The 7,064-nt window shown below is 32.0% G+C and overlaps 1 protein-coding gene across 1 annotated transcript in view; it reads left to right on the top strand.

The window, feature by feature from the left end:
* Nucleotides 1–20: 20 nt before the first annotated feature.
* Nucleotides 21–7,064, top strand: part of LOC134696578 (uncharacterized) — a 30,277-nt gene continuing 23,233 nt past the window's right edge. The window contains exons 1-2 of the mRNA XM_063558438.1: nt 21–42; nt 761–838. The gene's annotated coding sequence lies outside the window, so the exon portion shown is untranslated. The remainder of the gene's footprint in view (nt 43–760; nt 839–7,064) is intronic.

Raw genomic sequence — 7,064 nt, 5'->3', positions numbered from 1 at the left:
TGTATTTATATATTCAAAATCAATACACCAGATAGGCTGAAGGTAAGAATGCTTACTGCAAAGTAAGCTCAAGATAGCCAGAAACAATTAGTCTGTGATTTTTTTTATTCGTATTGAGATCGATTGTTTTTAACTTATCTTAAAAATACTAAGACTTTTAATATTGAGGAGCAGGAAAATAAATATTGCATTTCTTATGTCAGGCTTCAAATCCGACAATGTACGTTGTACAAAACATATTAAAATAGCTTTTATTTATAATTCTTTCATATCAGTTAAGAATAAGTTCTCTCATTGGATAACAAGGAGTTACATGACATTCTTTATTCGTAAGTAAAACAAAACATTTCTGTCTTTGACAGAAAACAACCGGACCAAATAACCGGTCGTTAACGGACTTTTGCATGTAAATGACTCTGTTTATAGTGATTTTAATTTTATGTTGAAGTTGTTGAATTGTTTACCATATGTGTTCGATGATTATAGAATAACAGAAAACTTTATTTTTCATTTGTATTTATTTATATACTGAATAAACTCACTTAAATGATCTTGAATAAATGCCAGTGACTTAAATTAAATGGCAAAATCAGAAGCTCAAATACATCAACCGATCATAACAACTGCCATATTCCTGACTTGGTAAGTTCATTGTGTACTATTTACCATTATACTCTTTAGCATATCTGTTGTTTTGATTTGCATATGAAGTGACAAGACGTATTTATTAATAGTCATGACATATTTGTCTTTTAAATAGTTTGTTAGTGACTATTGACGTATTTGGAAATTGGAAAAACTTCAGTTTTAACTTTTGAGCGTATATATAATGGTCACGGTAAGTACACTTTTCATAAATTTGTAGTTTTAACTGACATATTTGAGTGAGTCTTATCGGGAATAAAACTTATGTTTGGGGGTTTCACTTTCGATTTCATTTGACGATTGTTTTTACTGTTTGGCGAATTAAGCTAAAAAGCTTGCATTTTTACAAATTGATCATAAATTTGTTCCCAAACAAAGAAAACTGTGTTTCAAACATTAACGTATGGACTGTATGTCCATTTTTTATTCAAATATAAGATCTTTTCTATGAAATTAAATACTTTTATTTAGTATTGCTACCAATATGAAATATGTAAACACACATTTAACATGGCACAATAACACAATGACAGGATGAAAGTACAGAGCTACGTCATATGAAGAAGAGAAACACAAAAAGGCATGTATACAAGGCATATTAGAGGTTTCCAGATTTGCTACGTATCAGGTACGATTGGTACGTAACAAAACCGTTGGTGTTGTTTGGGGGGTTTCATTTAATGCATGAGATTATTGTATGTATAATGATGAAAATAAAGAATCAAAATTGCATATCAGTGATAAAAATCTTAATCTTTTATTTTATTACGATTCCTCTGCTTCTAGAAAACCTTGCACGTGATTTTATACGATAAAATTTATTTTGTGCACAAGAGAATGAATCAAACAGTCCTTACTGGAACTGAGTTGCCTCGACCTTTATATTATAAAAATAGATTTGCGTTTCTGTATGGCTATGTTTTTGTTTTCTGTTTATATTAAGGTTTATGTACCCTTCTGTAGCCATTTTTGTACGAACTTTTTAAACTTCATTTGTATCAAAACTACAGATATAATGAATAATAGAGATAGACCATTGTGTACATATTCCAAGGGGAAACTTGATGAAAAGTATTATTTTTTACTGTTCCATTGCATTTAATAGAAAGAGGACTTTGTGGCAAATAAATCAAGATTTTTATAGAAAATCCACAGCCTTTATCCTTGAACTCTCATATTTGGCAATTTAATGACTGATAGATATAGGATTATTTCATGCAGTGCTAGCATTGAATTAAAAAACCAAAAACATAGCCATTGCATTTAATAGAAAGAGGACTTTGTGGCAAATAAATCAAGATTTTTATAGAAAATCCACAGCCTTTATCCTTGAACTCTCATATTTGGCAATTTAATGACTGATAGATATAGGATTATTTCATGCAGTGCTAGCATTGATTTCCTTAAAACAAGTTTATAAATGTAGTTATTGGTTAAAATTAATATAAATATGGCCAAAATCAAGTACACCTTTTAGGGTGCGCTCGACTTTAGTGACTCATCACGAGGTGTTTTGGAATTTACCGGTTACTTAGAACTTTTTGTAAAAAATAAACACTAGCACATCATAAAAAATCATGTGAGTAATTAATATTTCAAATTTAATAGCAAAAAATTCTGTATTAAAGGCGGTGGATTTTCTATAAAAATCTTGATTCATTTGCCACAAAGTCCTCTTTTTCTATCAAATGCAATGAAACAGTAAAAATAATGCTTTGTATCAAGTTTCCCCTTGGAATATGTACACAATGGCCTATCTCTATTATTCATTATAACTGTAGTTTTGATACAATTGAGGTTTGAAAAAAAATGGCTACAGAAGGGTACATAAACCTTAAGAAAAGGATTAGAATAAAGAATGTTTTCGAATACTCAAATATAAATTGGAATAATTAGAAATTACTTATTAATAATATCTTACTTGTCCCTTACTGGTGTCGTTAATGACTACATAGACGGATCCAGGGGGAGGGGGCTTGGGGCCCGTCCCTCCCTTTTCGTGGCTAAAATTTAGTTGATTATATTGGGAATCACTGAAGCATGGATGGAGCGCCCCCCCCCCCCCCCCCCTTTTATGAAAAGTTCTGGATGCGTCACTAAACTAGTACATGTGCCTCTGGCAAAAATGAGTTCAAAATTGTGTTGATTTCTCATTAAAATATTTTTTTATTAATTAAGCTATCTTTTCGATCATTGGAGCAACATTTTTTCATAAAACGCAACACACATCGATGATCTATCTTTTTCCTTATATTTTGTCACTGAGCATTTTGTTAAATTGTTGATTATATTAATTTAATTACTTAAAGAATAAATATAAATTTTATGCACTAACGAAAACCATTTTTTGAGTCGAAATATTTATCATCACGATGTTACTTCATCGTGTTCGCTTATTATCATTATGTCACTAGATATTGTTATTACATTAATATTTGTAAATATTGTCGCGAGTAAAATTGTGTATTGCACGTGCCGAGGAGTAGTATAATATAATCTACGAGGGGTAAATTAATGTTAAACCAATATCCATCCATTAATCCTTTTGTTGTACAGCATTGCCAAATAAACTTCATACAACACAGCGTATTTTGTTCACTGATAACGGCAATAATTTGACGCTATATTTACACTTAGTCTAATGCAATATGAAACTCTCTTTCTATTCTAACTCTTCGTAATGTTGTACGGAAAATACTATGTTGCTATATTATGTCTTTTGCACCATTTACAACTGATTTATGGACTCAAAATTAAGGATCATTTTCATCGGTTGGTAAATTTTTCTATGTTATTTGTTCAGGTTTATATGTACTAGTATCATGAATACGATACTACTTAAAATAGTTAACTCCCGTTTTTCTGAGTTTTCTCTCTCGGCTAACTGCGAAAAAGATATATGAACAGTTTTGTTAATAAAAAGGGCATGTTTCTAAATTTTATAGAGCATATTGATTTTATGAGGGGTTTTTTTTATAAAGAAAAACTATAAGCCCGACGGTAAAGATAATTGTTTTAGACCTCACGCGTACAGACTGAGCAACGATTTGGTTTTTTATCAGTTTTGCCATTTTTCTTTTGTTATTAAGGTCAATTTATTTTGTTCAAATTCATTTTATTTGAATATGTTTTCTAAAAACTTACCAAAATAAATACAAAACTTTAACATTTAACAATGAAACATAAAGTTATTACAAACAAAATTTATAAAGTTTCAAAAATGTTTTATAATTTAGCTTCTTTGTATCTATGTAGTTTCACGGGGAAATAACTCTTAACTATAAACCTTTCGTACCAACGGTTACTTGCAACGGTTGCTTGAAAGCATAATCGAGTGCACACACTATTGTTTCCTACGAATACAAAAAGAAACCACATGAAATTAGTCCCAAATTACAGCTAAAAATTCTCAAAACAGTTCTGCATATGATTCCTAAAACATGTGTTGATATTAAGTGTATGCATCAATAATTTTCAAAAGTTAAATGACGGCTCCCACTTCGTACTACGGTTGGTACGGTAGCAAATCTGGAAACCTCTATTAGCAAACATGAACGACGAGAATACAAAAAATATTTTAGAACAATAACACAATGACGGGATAATAAATACAGAGCCACGTCATATGCAATACAGAAAATTAAAAAAATGTCTATAGACAAATTTTATAAGCAAAAATGAAATACAGGAATACAAAAATTATAACAAATCAATAACACAATGACGGGATGTATACATAAAGTGCCACGTAAATCGAATGGATACCAACAAAACAAACTAAACAGTAAAAGAGGGACGAAAGATACCAAAGGGACAGTCAAACTCGTAAATCTAAAACAAACTGACAACGCCATGGCTAAAAATGAAAAATACAAACAGAAAAACAATAGTTCACATAACACAACATAGAAAACTAAAGAATAAACAACACGAACCCCACCAAAAACTAGGGGTGATCTCAGGTGCTCCGTAAGGGTAGGCAGATCCTGCTCCACATGCGGCACCCGTCGTGTTGCTTATGTGATTACAAATCCGGTAAATAGTCTAATTCGGTAGGTCAAATTCATGAAAGGGAAGGGGATTGTAGTAGGGAACATATCCGATATCATTTGTGAAACGGTTATTCCATAACGGTCAACCAACTCGTGATGGCGTCCGTAAAATTTACGAAGGGATGATTTCAACTTCACCATTTGGAACTCTTGTTTTAATAGCTTCCTTGTGAGCAGTAACCTTCTATCAAGAAAATCATGATAGGAAATGCAAGCACGGGAATATCGTATCAATTGGGAGATATATACCCCGTATGCAGGTGCTGCTAGAATGTTGCTACTTAGAAATGGAAAGTTCACAATTGGAAAGCTGAAATCATCTCTTTTGTCGTAAAGTTTTGTCTTCAACCGACAATATTTAATAGTTACATTTATAAAGGCAGATGACAGAGTAATTAAGAAATAGTTCATGAAAGCCATAGATTGTTGGAAATTTACACATGTTCTAGGCCATGATCTTCGAATTTTATCTTGAGCGTTAGCGAGGGATAAACTTAACAAATATCACGGCCTAGGCCATGTGAAATATTTCAACAATCTATGGCTTCCCTGAATTATTTTGATTCTAATAGGTCAAATATGGTCATTTTTAATTTACATGTTTTTCTCGTATTAAGATACGGTATCGTCAAATCCAAAGTTCTTCTTTTCTTCGACATTCCGTAACTAAGGAGCAAAATGTTCAAGTTGTCTTGCTGAAATCAGTAGTATGCGAATAATGCAAGGACGGCGTGCACAAAGTTTAAGCCCACTGTAAAATGCGCTTTTAAAGGTAGCTTTATACAACTGTGTTAAACATATATTTACTCAGCTTTGTGCACGCCGTCAATACAATAGAAAATTATACAAAACCTACCTCAAAAAATCAATTTAAATACAATGTTATACAAATGGATGGCTCACGTAACAGGAAACTTTCAGCTCTAGCGTTTTCATTTGTAGGACGTCATGTTTTGAAAAGACTTAAATGCGCCAAAATCAGTAATAGACTTTCTGGAATTTTATTTATTTTCATTGTTTTGATTTATTCGATCTCGTGTGCAATACTTCTTTTCATTATGCATCCGAAAAAGTTATATACAAGTTATTTTTCTTTTCTCAATCGGCAAAGGGTTTGCAAATAGGTTCCAATACACTTTATTAATATGATTAACAACGTCTTTACACGGAATCTACACTCGAAGACCATCGTGTATTATTTGTGAAATTGATACGGAATATTTATCAACAAGAATTTGAGACCTTCCGGTGAACTTTAAAAAAAAAAGGACGATATATACGCCTGGTTTATCAATTTTCTGCTTAGACACTGGTGACATAAAGCCTGAGTAGTTGCTGAATGTTCTTGAATACTGAATAAGTCAGGAAATGTATATCCTGTATGCAGGCGAAGTTAGTTTATTGCTTCTAAGGTGGGGGAATTTGATAATTCCAAAATTAAAATCGTCACGTGAGTCAAAGATTATTGTACTGAGATGAAAATGTATGTCTAATTCGTAGTATAAGTCTAAAAACGAAGCAGAGGAAACCGTTTCTGTTGTTTCTTTAATATCTAGTTCTGGGGATATATTTATGGAGCCCAATCAGAAGAGTTAGGATTGTTAAAAAAAGAACATTATCAATATATCTGAATTTGAAATTAAAAAGACATAGCTTAGCTTCTTTGGTCTTCTTTGTTTTGACAAGTGTCTGAAGGAACTCCGATTCATATGCAATTAAGAAGAGGTTGGCAAGGAGATGCGGACAGTTCGTTTCTTTAGGAATGCCGATAACTTGATGAGTCTACCTCTAAAATTTAACAAATATGATGTCAATTAGAAACTCTAGAATACTGATCACTTGTTTCGCTGTGTAACATATATTACCTTTTTCTTCACTATAAACGAAACATGTAGTATGGTATCCTAAAGTATAATTACAGCGAATGTCACTATTTGTATGTTAAAAACCATTGTGGCTTATTTCTCTTAGAAGAATTTGTGAATTACAAAATGGGAATGGTAGTATACAGGGTTGAAAAAATGAAAATTTGTGATAGAACCAATTTCAGAAAAAGATCGTGATTTGAGTTTTTTTTAAATCCACATTTGGGTAATACCATTACGCGGGTAAACAGTTTCACAGTTTTTCTGAAGACCTTCTTTAGCTGTAGACAGTTTTTTTTGTAAATGTCATCGGCAATTCTTTTGTCTCACATGCAGACGAGCCGGAAAAGAATCGTTGTTTGTGCGGAATGTTGTGAAGCTTAGATATCCAATACAAATAAGCTAAGTCTACCGATTGTTTTCTTTAATCCAATGTCCAATCAAGCCATGAAGAACTTATGATTCTCTTTAGAAAATAGGAGCAAAAGATACCAGAGAGACA

This window comes from Mytilus trossulus, chromosome 1 (assembly GCF_036588685.1).
Source record: "Mytilus trossulus isolate FHL-02 chromosome 1, PNRI_Mtr1.1.1.hap1, whole genome shotgun sequence".
NCBI classification, from domain to species: domain Eukaryota; kingdom Metazoa; phylum Mollusca; class Bivalvia; order Mytilida; family Mytilidae; genus Mytilus; species Mytilus trossulus.
The sequence above is the reverse complement of the archived record's forward strand: the minus strand, read 5'-3'. Positions and strand labels throughout refer to the sequence as shown.